This window comes from Lissotriton helveticus, chromosome 6 (genome assembly GCF_964261635.1).
Source record: "Lissotriton helveticus chromosome 6, aLisHel1.1, whole genome shotgun sequence".
NCBI lineage: Eukaryota > Metazoa > Chordata > Amphibia > Caudata > Salamandridae > Lissotriton > Lissotriton helveticus.
Genome location: NC_136067.1, coordinates 900,365,551 through 900,379,726, shown reverse-complemented (window position 1 = coordinate 900,379,726; position 14,176 = coordinate 900,365,551). Strand labels below are relative to the sequence as shown.

Below are 14,176 nucleotides of genomic sequence, written 5' to 3'. Positions count from 1 at the left end.
CCATTTTTCTCAGGCACCCGGGGAGGCTCGGGCCCCCGCACGACATCCAAGTCCCCAAACTCCAAACATCGAAGAGCAGGAGGTTCCAAAGCCACCGGCCTGCAGACCCGTCTATGAACAGCGGCAGCATCTCTCATAGCGACCGAGGGGGGCGAGGCAGTGGCATCACTGAGACAAGAGGGGACCATGAAGAAGCATCCACCTAAGATGGCGGCGGTTCGCAACGAGTCTCCAGGAGCACCGGGGGCCAAGGCCGCGTGCCAGGATCGCAGGGCATCAAGAACGTCTCCAATCGTGGGCTCGTGCTCACATGTCCATGCCCCCATGCAGTCCAGCAACCCAAGACCGCCATCACGAGGAAATCCACAGCCCAAGTCGTCGGCAGCCATTTTGTAAGTTCAGCCTCTTCACCCCCCTCCGCGACTCCCGGGACAGTTCACAGATGCGGGCCTTTACAGATATCCAGGAGGTCCCAGCAATGGCTGTCTCGGTGCAGAAAGGAGAGCCGCCTAAGGCGGGGGGCCGCCTGTATTATCGCTGGCGCTCCTCACAGACAGAGCCCGAGCGCGAGGGTCCAGGGTCGATGGACGGAGCAGCGGCGGGGGGACCCCTTCACACGATCAATCCACGGAGCACCGCGCCCCGCACCAGCCTCACGGCCGCCAAGGCAGGCCCGGATCAGGGTCACCGGGATGTTCACACAATGGCTCTCGCCCGCGGCTCAGTCCCTCGGCCGGGGCCGACGGTCACCACAACGCCAGGCCGGATCCAATAGGCAAGGCCCCGGTCTCAGCACCACGAAGGCCCGGGTCCCTTCGGGAGGCACAACTTCGGAACCGCAGCACGCCGGAGCCTCCAGTTCAAACGGTGAGTAAGAACGAAATGTTGCGTTCCTATTTCTTCGAAGATATGTCGTCTCTGGGCAGGATATGCAGCAGGATATGCGAGTCAGGCCAGAGGGCTGACGGAGCCGAGCTACAAGGCGACCATTACGCTCGCGAGCTTGGCTCCTCCCCCTATAAATACTTTTTTGATTTATTATCTTTCATTCTTTCTTTTTTTGGATCAGTTACAGGTTTTATTTTTAATTCAAATTTTAAATGAGCAAGTACAGTGTACAGGAGTTATAGCTGCGAGCTGATTCATATTGATGAGAAGAAAAGAAAAACAAATTGCAAACATACAACAACTTGTGGAAAAGGCATACATCATAAATGCTAGTTATGTGATTTTATCTGCGATGAACAACATGGAGTTAATGTACAGTGTTAGCTGAGGGCTCATCCGTTGACACATTTCGTAGATATTGTAATAATGGTTCCCATATATCGGCAGGTCGAGATCAGGAGGGTAGTTCTTCTGCACAAAGAATCGGGCAGTCTCGACAGCTCGCTAAGTCTTGAAGCCATCTCGCAGTTGTTGGTGCTGCAGTGCACTCCCATGTCATTGCCACTCGTCTTTTGGCCATTAAGAGGGTCACCTTCACCAGTTTGCCCACCGCCCCCTTCAAAGCAGGGACCAATCCCAGCAAGCAGACATATTTCTTTCTTTCTTGAGTTCACCTGTACCTAGGAGTTTCACGGTGCAGAAATACTAAAAGTGTAGGTTTGTTGCATACGGCTTCCAATTTGTTAGAGGGAACCGTGCATTTGTTGGACAACATAGAGATAGTCATTGGGATGGAGCCAGACTGATTATATGCACCCTCTCAGAATGTATTGGTCTATGGTCCTGCTAGCTCATAGTGCCAACACAAGAACCCTTAACCCTGAGAAGGTAACAAATGGATTGGGCAACCTCAGAACATGATAACCCTGCCTCCCCAAGGAATCGTGGTAACAGAGCTAGAACCTTTTTGCTCAGTCACTCGTACATACCCAGAGAGACACACAAGAAATACACAAGGAGGTGTTTCAATAATTATTTAACCATTATGATTCTTGTGTAAAATATATGCACTGCAATGAATAATATACAGAAGCAGTTGAAAGTGATTAGCAATATGTAACAGTGACAAGGACAAACAGTTCTACCATTGTGCTAAAACAGTATATATATATGGGCTCTATTTATCTATAGGAAATTATGTGTGATCATGGTTTCCTTATATGACGGACAATGAATGGGCAATTAATCACTTTAGACTATGGGAGCATGATATGCTGAACTATGTAGGGCAATGGTCACGAGAGGTGGTTTTATTGCACTCTCTCGTTTATACATCCCCTCTTATATGAGGTTATGTACAAATCATGGGACTGGTCCCATCATGTCAAATACTGTGCCCCATAGGATTCCGCTATGAGTACATTTTATATTTAATTGTATATAGAGTGTGTACATAGATGCTTATTCATTTGTTAATACGTATATATATATGGATATATTTATGAAATTATGAACTTTATCTGTTATTTATGCATTGAAGCAGACAGTGTATTTGAATTGTAAATAATTGTACAGATTTTTGCAATTTTACTCTTCACTATCCAAGCTCCCATTAGCACGATTGCTGTAGTCTGTCTACGTTGTCTATGTATGTAATGCACAGCTGTTGTGAATAACGCTGCACGGGTGCTTTAAAAATGGCTTTTCACCTACGCAACGCGTCATGTGATCAAGGTCCAGGTGGGACCGAAACGCATCATGGCGGCGATGCTGGGTGCTGTAAAATAAATACTTTTGGCACGAAGAACTCGTTGGGTCCGCTATTCTTCTATCGCTTCACATTGGATATTAGGAAGAAAACTACAATACACATATATATATAATATATATATATATATATATATATATATATATATATATATATATATATATATATATATATATCAGCTTTGTAGAGCAAAAAACGGAGCGCACGCAGGTATAGCCTGAGGATAGCAGCAATGTAGCGCTTCAGGATATGATACTCTGGCTACGCAGCAAGTGGAAAGTCCACACTTACTTTAGTTTATTCTTCCTCAAGATCCCTCACTCCCAAGTTCCAAAAGGCGCTCTTGCAGCTTCCTTGCCTCAACTCCGTAATGAACCAGCCCCCAGCTACAATTATCCAATGGGAGCCTTAGGCTCAGGCAGTGGCAGGGTGCAGCATCTATAAGTTACAATTTTAAAAATGCCACTTTTAGAAAGTTGAAATTTTTCTGCACAAACTAACTGTGCCTTTCTGCCAGTGTCCTGGGTCACATGATCTTGAATGTCTCTGCTATTGTGGGAAGTTTATTGCTTCTAGATAGTAAGACAAAGGAGAGTTAGGTGTGAGGGGAGTGGGTCTCATTGATAGGACAGCTGGGAGGGGAGGAGCTATACCCTGTCCTGGTTAAATTTAAAAGGTTCTGCCTGCAGCACACTCAAAAGAACCTAACACCAAGCCTGCTCTTGCATTTGTCACCCTATACAGATTGGAGTCAGGACTAGAGGGAGGGGAAGAACTGACCAGAACCAGTTTGGGGGATAGGCCAGAAAATTCCCCCAAACAAAGGCTGGCACCATGTATGAAAGTGGGAACTTCAGAAACTCTCATCAGAATACTCCTGGACCTGTGGATGATTCAGCATAAGGACTGCCATGCTGTCTGAGGCAGAGGGACTGCCCTCCTGACTGAACAAGGAAGATTGGACCAGCTTGGCTTAACCTCAGGCTACCCTGCATGACTTTAAGGGTCAGTTGACGGACCTCCTGTGTGAGATACAGGGCCACAACAAATTCCCAGAGGCCTTCCTGCAACTTCCCAACTGTCCATTACCAACCTGACCTGCCTACCCTTGCCTGAGCCGTGCTGCTGGCTTCTGCTGGAGTGAGTCCTGATCTTGATCCCCAAGAAGTGCCCCCGGATCCTGGACCATTGGCTGGCGGTAGAGAAACAAAATATCGAAATAAAAATATCGACATACAATAATATCGATGTTTTAATTTCGATGGTATAGAATATCGATGTGCAAAATATCGATAGACAGAATATCGTTTTTAAGGTATGTATGTTACTAATATCGAAATTTACTAATATCGAAATTTTGTTTAGTGTCATGTATTTTATTATGTTGTTTATATGTTTGTTAAATATGTTTTTTAATGTATGTTTGGAAATTAGTAATTTTATTTACATTTTGCGTTTTAGTATCAGAGCGGGTTGTGGGTTTATAGGGGAATAGGGTGGGAAGTAATTTAATAATAATTAAATAATTAATTTTTTTTTAAATATTTATAATTAATAATTAATTGGGAATTAATTATTATTATTATTAATTAGTTAATTGAAATAATTAGAGTTAATGTAGTAGTATTTACTATATGTTGTTATTGTTAATTAATAATTAATTGGTAATTAATTATTATTAATTATTAAATTAAATTAATTAGAGTCAATGTGCTAATATATTTAATTTTTTGTTATTGTTAATTAATAATTAATTGGTAATTAATTATTATTAATTAGTTAATTAAATTAATTAGAGTTAATGTGCTAATATATTTAATTTTTTGTTATTGTTAATTAATAATTAATTGGTAATTATTTATTATTAAGTGATTAAATGATGTTATTTATTTATGAGGAGTGGGTTGTGTGTTTATAGGTGAATAGGGTGTGATATAATTAAATTTAATTAATTAAAGAGATTGTATTTATTTATAGGTATTTATTGTTAATTAATTGGTAGTTAATATGTGTTAATTAGTTCATTTATAATTACATAAATGTAATAATAATATTTTTTATTAATGGATTAATTGATATTTATATTAATTGTGTTTTTTTGTATGTGTAGTGTGTTGTGTGTTAAAGGGGGAGTAGTGTGGGAAGTAATGTTTACCCCCATGCTATCCGACGCTTTCCCTACTGTTGCACCCTTTGGAGTGGGAATAGTAATTGTTACCCCTACGCTATCCAACGCTTTCCCTACTGTTGCACTCTCTGGAGTGGGAATAGTAATTTTTACCCCTACGCTATCCAACGCTTTCCCTACTGTTGCACTCTCTGGAGTGGGAATAGTAATTTTTACCCCTACGCTATCCAACGCTTTCCCTACTGTTGCACTCTTTGTAGTGGGAATAGTAATTTTTACCCCTATGCTATCCAACGCTTTCCCTACTGTTGCACTCTTTGGAGTGGGAATAGTAATTTTTACCCCTACCCTGTCCAACGCTTTCCCTACTGTTGCACCCTCTGGAGTGGGAATAGTAATTTTTACCCCTACGCTATCCAACGCTTTCCCTACTGTTGCACCCTCTGGAGTGGGAATAGTAATTGTTACCCCTATGCTATCCAACGCTTTCTCTACTGTTGCACTCTCTGGAGTGGGAATAGTAATTTGTACCCCTACGCTATCCAACGCTTTCCCTACTGTTGCACTCTTTGTAGTGGGAATAGTAATTGTTACCCCTACGCTATCCAACGCTTTCCCTACTGTTGCACCCTCTGGAGTGGAAATAGTAATTTTTACCCCTACGCTATCCAACGCTTTCCCTACTGTTGCACCCTCTGGAGTGGGAATAGTAATTTTTACCCCTACGCTATCCAACTCTTTCCCTACTTTTGCACTCTCTGGAGTGGGAGTAGTAATTTTTACCCCTACGCTATCCAACGCTTTCCCTACTGTTGCACTCTCTGGAGTGGGAATAGTAATTTTTACCCCTACGCTATCCAACTCTTTCCCTACTGTTGCACCCTCTGGAGTGGGAATAGTAATTTTTACCCCTACGCTATCCAACGCTTTTCCTACTGTCGCAATATGCGGAGTAAGTATATATATTAATTTATATGTAGAGTTTTAAATTTATTTTCAATGTTTATGTATTAGTTATTATTTTTTAATATGTTTTAATGTTTATATTTAATATTTGTAAAATTATATGTATTTTTAAATTATTTTTACATTATTATTAATACATTTAAAAAAACGATATTTTTAATTTCGATATTTTTGTACTACGATACTTTTTTTTCCGATATTTTTGTACTTACCTTTATGAAGATATAACTCCGATATTTTTGATGTCGATATTTTTGTGTCGATAATTTTGTATGTAGATATTCTGTCTGTCGATATTATGTCAGTGATCCTTGGCTGGCATCAGTGTGAACCTCTCCTGAAGAGAAGGTGAAGATACAGACATTTGATGCTCTTCTCACCAAACTTGAGAAGGCAACACTTCAGCCATACTACCTTGGTCTCTGTATCTGACCAGCCATGCATTGCTGTTGGGCAGAACTTGTTATTTTCTTTTGATTCAGGGCAACCAGTTTACTGCAAGTGATGGGTTGTGCTTCCTGGCCCTATTTTCTCCTAAACCTTTAAAAAATCATATCTCTGGTCCTTCTTATTGGCTTTTGATAATTTGGGTGTAATTGTATTTATTACAATGTACTGTATGTTTTTAAATTTGTTTTTCTTGTGTTCTGTTTTCACGCTATTACATTTTGTGTGGTACATAAATACTTTACATACTGCCTCAAGTCTACAAGATAGTTAAGGACAGGTTAATTTAGTGACTTTTTTGGTTCACCCTGACATGGATTGTGAGTAGTATTTGAGGAGGACTTCCACTCCTTTTAACTATTAGCCTAATTGTTTACATTGTGTGTAAAGTTCTCACTCAGAAATTAGCCTGATGTGCAATAGGATATCAAAACTAATTAAAGGACATCCATGTTTTCAGCATTTACCTGAACTGCAAATAGTGATTGTTTGCAAAATAATGGGAATGAAGCCAATTTCAGAATTTTGGCTGTCTTCAAAGGCTCTGCCTCCAGTGAGGACTTCAAACCACAAAAGTTTGCCATAGGCAAATATCAAGTTGGGACTCAATTGCAGAATATATTTTCTATGAATTTCAGGCCTGCTCCTTGGCCTGACTTCTGTACTATACATTATTCCTTAAACCTGATTTGCAGATGCACCAACAGTCAATTTGCCTTGACCGTAAATATGTGTTCCCTGATTAGTGTAATAGTTGTTAGATACGTTGATGTGTTCTGTAACTGTTGTACAATGTCAATTAGGAACTCTGGGAGACTCAAGAAGATTCCTTTACACCTGACAAGAAATGGCTCCTACCAAGACTTTGTGTGTAGACTCTGTACAATATCAAAAGATACACTGAAAGGTGTAAAAATTGTAATTGTATCACTAGGCAAGAAAAATGCGAGGATGGTATCAATTAGGCTGCTCAGATAATTTGTCATTGTAGATGTTGAGTGCCAGTCAACTCCACCATGGCTGGTCCCAAGCCCATCTGTGAAAGGATTAGGGATATGCGTTGGGCTAGCTACCCCACCATGTAAGACATCCTAGTGCTGGAAATGTCAACTAAAAGACATCCCGCCTTGGGGGGAGAAGAATCTCCTTCACAGAGAGCTATGACACCTGGTGGTGAAAGAGATCCCTGGAAGCCGGCTCACCCGCTTTTGACCAAGACCATCATCATTGAAACATGCAATGTGACTGAGGATCATGTACAAGATAGGCATGACAGCACAAGTTGCAATGGAGATAAAAAAAATACAACCTTGCCCTGCTTGGCCTTAGTGATTCCATATAGACACTGTTTAAGCAGAAAAGCCTGGCTCCAGGAGGAATGCTGCTGTATTCTGAACACGAGAAAGAGAATACCTCACACACTCAGGGAGTAGCACTAATACTAATTCAAGAAGCCAACAGAGCCCTGATTGGATGGGAAGCCCAAGGTCCTAGAATCATCACAGCAACCTTTCACACAAAGAAAAACAGGATCTAGATGAATTTTCTGTAGTGCTATGCATCTACAAATGGCTCAAAGAAGAGGAAAAAGAACATTATACAACAGACTCCAGTCCATCCTGGAGAAATACCTTAATAGAGACATCACAATACTGATGGGGAACCTCAATGCCAAGACTGTAAGGGTCAACACTGGGTTTGAAGAAGTCATGGGCAACCATGGCCATGGTGGCATATACAACAGTGGTGAAAGGCTTGCAGACCTCTGTGCACTGAACAGCATGGGGATAGGTGGTAGAGTGTTCCCACACAAAAGAATACAAAAACCAACATGGGTGTCACCCGACCATTCATCAGAGAATCAGATCGACCATATCTGCATTGCCAAGAAGTTCAAGAGGTCCCTGCAGGATGGGAGAGTGATGAGAGGAGAGGACATGGTGACAGTCCATCACCTTGTCATGGCCAGGCTAAAGCTGAAGAAAGCATGGATGGAACTGATAAACCAAGCCCAGTGATATAACACCACCCTTCTGGGAGATGTACAGAAACTCACTCACAAGTAACAAGTTTCAAGTACTGCAAGAACTAAAGGATGACAGAGACCCAGTAGAAAGTCACTGGTATAAGATCAACAAAACAGTGACGACAACCTCCCAGAATGTAATGGCTCCCAAGACACACCAGCATTAGGAATAGATCTCCAATGAGATTCTCAGGAAAATCCAAGAGAGAAAAGAAAAGAAAGCTATGGTCAAGCTTAACTGAAAAGAGCAGAAAAAGAGAAAGCTCAAGGCAAAACCAGAGAGAAGCATAAGAGCAGTCAAGTGAAGATTTAATAGTGGTCTTGCCACAGAAGCCCAAGAAACAACAAGCCATGGAAACTTGACAGAACTCTATGACATAAAAAGGAAACTCTCCAACAGATACAGAAAGCCCTGTTAAAGACAAAGCTGGGAAGATAATCATAGGTATCGAAGGCCAACCATGAAGATGGGTTGTAGCACTTTGAAGTACTGCTGAACCAGCCTGTGCCACCATCTCCACCAGACATACAGCCTGCTGACAAGGACTTGCCAATTGACAGCAGCGGATGAACCAAGGAAGAAATATGGCAAGGCATCAAACATCTGGGAAATTGTAAGGCAGCAGGGCCTGACAACATTCCTGCAGAAGCACTGAAGGAAGACATTAAACATCAGTAGAAATGCTCTATCCCATGTTTGGAAGGATCTGGGAAGAGAGAAATGTGCCAACAGACTGGAAGGAGGGATAACTTATCAAGAACCCCAAGAAAGGTGACCTGAGTGTGCAAACTACAGTGAGATATATCTTCTAGCAACGCAAGGTAAAGTTTTCAACAGAGTCATCCTGAACAGAATGAGGAAACAAGTCAACGCTCAGTTGCTAGACCAGCAAGCTGGCTTCCTCAATGATAGATCCTGTACAGATTGCAACACTGCTCATCATCATCGGTCAGTCAGTGGAATGGAACTCTCCCCTCTGTGTCAAATTTATGGACAATAAAAAGGCATTTGGATGTGTGAACAGAGAGACCCTTCAGAAATTCCTTCATGACTACTGTGTGCCAGATAAACTTGTAAGAATCATAGTAAATCTTACTAGGGAATGAACTGCAAGATAGTCCACAAAGGACTAGTCAAGGAAGCCTTCCAATTGAAGACTGGAGTGCGCAAGTGTTGTTTGCTCTCACTTTTTCTCTTCCTGCTGGCCATAGAATTGATCATGAAGACATCCACAGAAAGGAGAAGAAATGGGATCCAGTGTACACCTTAGTTGCAGCCCAATGACCTGTGCTTTGCAGATGACCTGGCCCTACTCTCTCCTACCCATCTGCAGATGCAAGAGTAGACTGACAGTGTGGCAGCCACATCAGTACAACTTGGCATCAACATCCACAGGTGAAAAACCAAGATCCTAAAGGCTAACGTGATTATCAAAACTGCAATCACTCTTGCAGGCTATGTACTGGAAGAGATTGAGGCCTTCAGCAACCTCGGCAGTGTCATAGGCAAGCAGGGTAGCACAGATGCTGACGTCAAGGCAAGAATCGGCAAAGCAAGAGCTGCCTTCATTCAGCTAAAGAAGATATGGGGCTCCAATCACCTAACGCTAGAAATCAAGATCATGATTTTTAACCCTAACATAAAATTGGGCCTCCAGTATGGAGTAGAAACTTTGAGGACAATAGTGACCACCACCAGCACATTCCAGACCTTCATCAACACCTGCCTGAGGAACATCCTCCAAATCAGCTGTCCAAACATCATGTACAACAATGACCAGCAGACTTTCCAACTACCTGCTCAGGAAGAAATCATGAAAAGAAGCTAGGGGTGATAGGTCACATTCTCCACAAGCCCACATCAAATACCTCCAGGCAAGCAGTGACCTGGATCCTCAAGGGAAAAGGAAAAGAGGAAGGCCAAAAAATAGCTTGTGTTGAGGCCTTGAGGCCGACTGCAAGGAGATAGGTTACACCTTGAGTCAGACTGAAAGAAAAGCCTGGACAGAGATGGCTGGAGAGTCGTGATTGATAGCCTATACTCCAGAAGGGGTAGTAGGCATAGGTAAGTACGATGTTGAGGGTCAATTAGTTTATCTCACCAAGTCTGAATTCCAGTATGACTTTTCCTCAAAACTAAAAATATATCACATTGTGCCCAAACACTAGCTGATGGGAAGTATTGAATCATGAATGCAGCGCATGTATCAATGGTTACTCGCTAATATGGATGTAGCAGGCGGGCCAAACTGCGCAGTGATGGCTGATGTCTGTTTTTACTCTTGAGACCAGCTTTGAGCTCCTTAACTAATTTTTGCAGCAACATACAAATGTCATTAGCACCTGTAGAAAAATTACAGAGTTTTGTTTATTCTTCTGAGGACACCATGGACAAATACATATGGCTGAAACTTGTCAAAAGTACGGAGTCCTTGTTCTTTGTCCTGGGAAAGCCATGAAAATGATGGATGGCAGAAATGCATCAAAAATCTTTAGAGTAGTTTTAAAGGTCAAACGGATTATAAATGTAGAATGGGCATTTGAAAGAATGCTGGGTAAAATATTACAAAGACTCGGTGCTGTTACTAACTCATGGTGTAAATAAAGACACTGAAGCAATAAGTGGCTCCCCACTTGTTTTCTCACCTTCTGCAGTTCCTGTTTCCTTTCTGTTTCTGAGATTTTCTCTGCCCTGCTTTTCCTTGATTCCGTATATCTTGATTCCTTTTCATGGTGGTGAGAGGTGTTATGTTACCTCAATGCTCCTCGGTCCTGTTGCAGTATTTCTGGTACGTTCTGAAACTTGCGATTCCAAGACTTGTCAACCGGTTACACGTTAGAGTATCAGGTGATATTGCTAGATAAATAAAACATAAGTAATTGTGAAATTCTTAACTCATCTGCACAATCTTCCTAATAAATCACTATAGTTCATGTGTAGCACATTATAGAACCTTCAAATTTTACACACTGTACCATGATACTGCTCACACCTCTAGCAGCATCAACGTATACTTGATAAGCAGCCATATCACACCTGACGTCTGGAGACATGGTAACTATATAGCTTCACATGTCACAAGTGTGTTGTTGCGGAAGCCACAGTTACCAAAACTTGGAGGGCCGGGATGATTTCTGTGGTTTCTTTCTCCTCTCCTACACTTTACCTCCTCTTTCCCGGAGGAAATTGTGCAAATCAGAGTTGCCATTCATGGTTTAGATGGGATACTGGGTAGTTGCCTCAAATAGCACACATTTTGACAATTCTGAAAGCTTATAACTTACCTTAGATTTAAAGACTGTATTGATCTGGATAGAAAGGAGGGCCATTGCTACATTAAGAAAATAGAAGGCAGCAGCCTAGCGAATCACTGTAATACGAGGTTGCGTAGCCCCAAAAAATATGAAATGGGCTAAATCGCCATGAGGTTTAAGAAAAGGTAATTTTGCAGAAAGTTCAAATAATCCTTGGAAAGGGCCTGGTTACATGGTACTCTGACTAATTCTTGTAAACCATAATTATATTCCCACTTTCATGCTCTTGCATATAGGCATATTTGGTCCTGGGATGTGCCTAAAGCCGAAAGCATTGCTTACTACGTTATAGGGTAAAATATTATATAAATTGCTCAGCTTCTTTATAGGGGATCATATTATATAGATTGCTCAGTGGGGCTAGAGACCTTAACAAACATCCACAATAACACAAAGAGTAAAGATATTTCAGTCAACAGCAAGGGAGTAGCCAGAAAATTTAAAGACCCCCATTTTCAACCAAAGCTATGACGTCAACAAGCATGAGATGCAAGTGAACCCAAACTTCCCTAGAAGATCTCCTTTGCCATTTCCGTCCAAGCATCTCTCCACCATTGTTTCACCCTTCAGCTGATATCCACCATTTCACCTATACATTCGGTCATCCATTCATTCTTTCAGCCACCATTCCAGTCTTTCACCATTCTATCCATCCATTGGCCCATCTATCCATGTATCCATCCGTTCATATATAGATTATCTTCATCCATCATTTGGCTTACCAATCCATCAATGAAGCCTTTCAGACTTGAGTTGTTCCTTTTGTCCATCCATCATCCATCCGTCATCTCGGATTTGCATTTACCATGACATTTTTTATCCTCTCAGATGTATATTTACTCTTTCACATAGCCATCCTTTCAGATTTCCATTTACTCTGCCATCCTTTCTCCCACTTATCCTTCCTCTCAGATTTTAATTTAATCTGCTGTACCTTTACCCACCAATCCATCCATCATTCCATCCTCTCAGACTTCAATCCTTCCTTTCAGATTTCCATTGACTCTGCCATCCTGTCATCCTCCCGTCTACCCAGGCTTTTACCAAATCATCAACCCACCCAGCCACCCATACTCTCACCAACTTAAACTCCAGTCCTTTCACCAACTCATCCATCCATTCTTTCAAACATCTCTCCTTTCAAACATCCATCCTTTGAGTCACCCACCATTCCATCCTTTTACCCACTCCTCCATAGATCCTTTCATCCACACATTCTTTCACCCACTCATCAATCCATCTTTTCATTGTCTCGAGTACCCACTCATCCACCCTTCTCTCTCTTTTCTAGCAATCGACGTTCCTTTCTTTGTTTTAATTCATTATAATCTCTTGTCTGCCAAGTTTCAGATAAATGGCCCATAGAAAACCCTACCCCTGCTATAGCTGCTAAAGCGGGGGTTCACTAGGTCCCTGAACAACCTTTGCTTGTCAAAGAATTTCAGCCAGGTTTGAAACATAAACAAAAAATAAGAATATGCAACTTCTTAAAATAACCCCTAGAGGCTGTTTCAACCTCACTGACTGTAAGAAAGAGTTACTTAGCTGTAGCATGACTGCACATGCGACATAGTCAGTTAAAGGTGGGCAAAGTCACTAAACATGCATAGATGTGTTAGCCCTCTTTCTAACTCACAGATATGTTTTAGAACAATTAAGCTTGAAGGTTGGCCAATCCTAAGAGAGTAAACTCGCTTACTGAAACTCTGTATAGGCCACATACTTGGATCCCGCGGAGGAGCACCATTCGTTGAAAAGAAATTGGTAACAAACACTTGTTAATACTCCAAGAGTATTATAAAGGTTCATTTGATTGAGGAGGCACGTTATTATGGCATTAGTGATTTAACAGTGGTGAAATCAAGCCTACTGAAGGCCTTTTAACAAGAAAGAACACATATTATTGTGCATATTTTATGTGCATTTATTCATGCATCTATTTTTTTTAAACAAATCGTAAAAAAACTATTACAATAAAATAATGTAAAATAATATGCAAGGCTTTGAAAATCTGGTATGGGCGACTGCTGACCATGGGATAATCACAACGCATGCCAGGGTGAGGTAAAGTCGCCAAATAACTCTATGGTCAGAAGCCCCCCTTTCCCGGAGCTGTGGCACACAGCAGACAGGCTGAGCTTAAGGTAGAGTGTATAGTATTTATTCAGCAACAAAACAGTAATTAAGTCCATGCAATAAAAACCCTACACTGAATTAGAAAAGTAAGCTAAAATGAATTAAATAAATTCATAACAATAATCCAATGAATGGAAAGGAGATAAACATTTTAAAGATGTAAGGGTAAATAGTGCCAAAAAGCACAAAGGCCCGGATTTATTAAGGACTTGCATTGTCCTTGCATGATGTAAATTGTTGCATGGAAACGCAAGTCCCTAAATAGGTTTTATAAAGCCATGAAAGGGGCTATTTGAGCCACCTTGCCTGACTTTGAAAAGACATGTAACTCAACGCAGCAACGTGTGCTGTGTTGCATTACAGTTCAGTGTGGTAGGCGTTCCATGGGTGAAGCATGGGCATTCCAATGCATCTACCATTAAAATGTGATGCAATCTAATATTTACTAAAGGCAGTAAATTTGGAACAGCTCTAAAATGGTGCACCTATCACAGAGAGGGTA

General features: G+C 41.4%; 1 pseudogene; it reads left to right on the top strand.

Annotated features, from left to right (window-relative positions):
• The first annotated feature begins 8,237 nt into the window (after positions 1-8,237).
• LOC144762546 (uncharacterized) lies at positions 8,238-10,164 on the top strand (annotated as a pseudogene).
• The last annotated feature ends 4,012 nt before the right edge of the window (positions 10,165-14,176 follow it).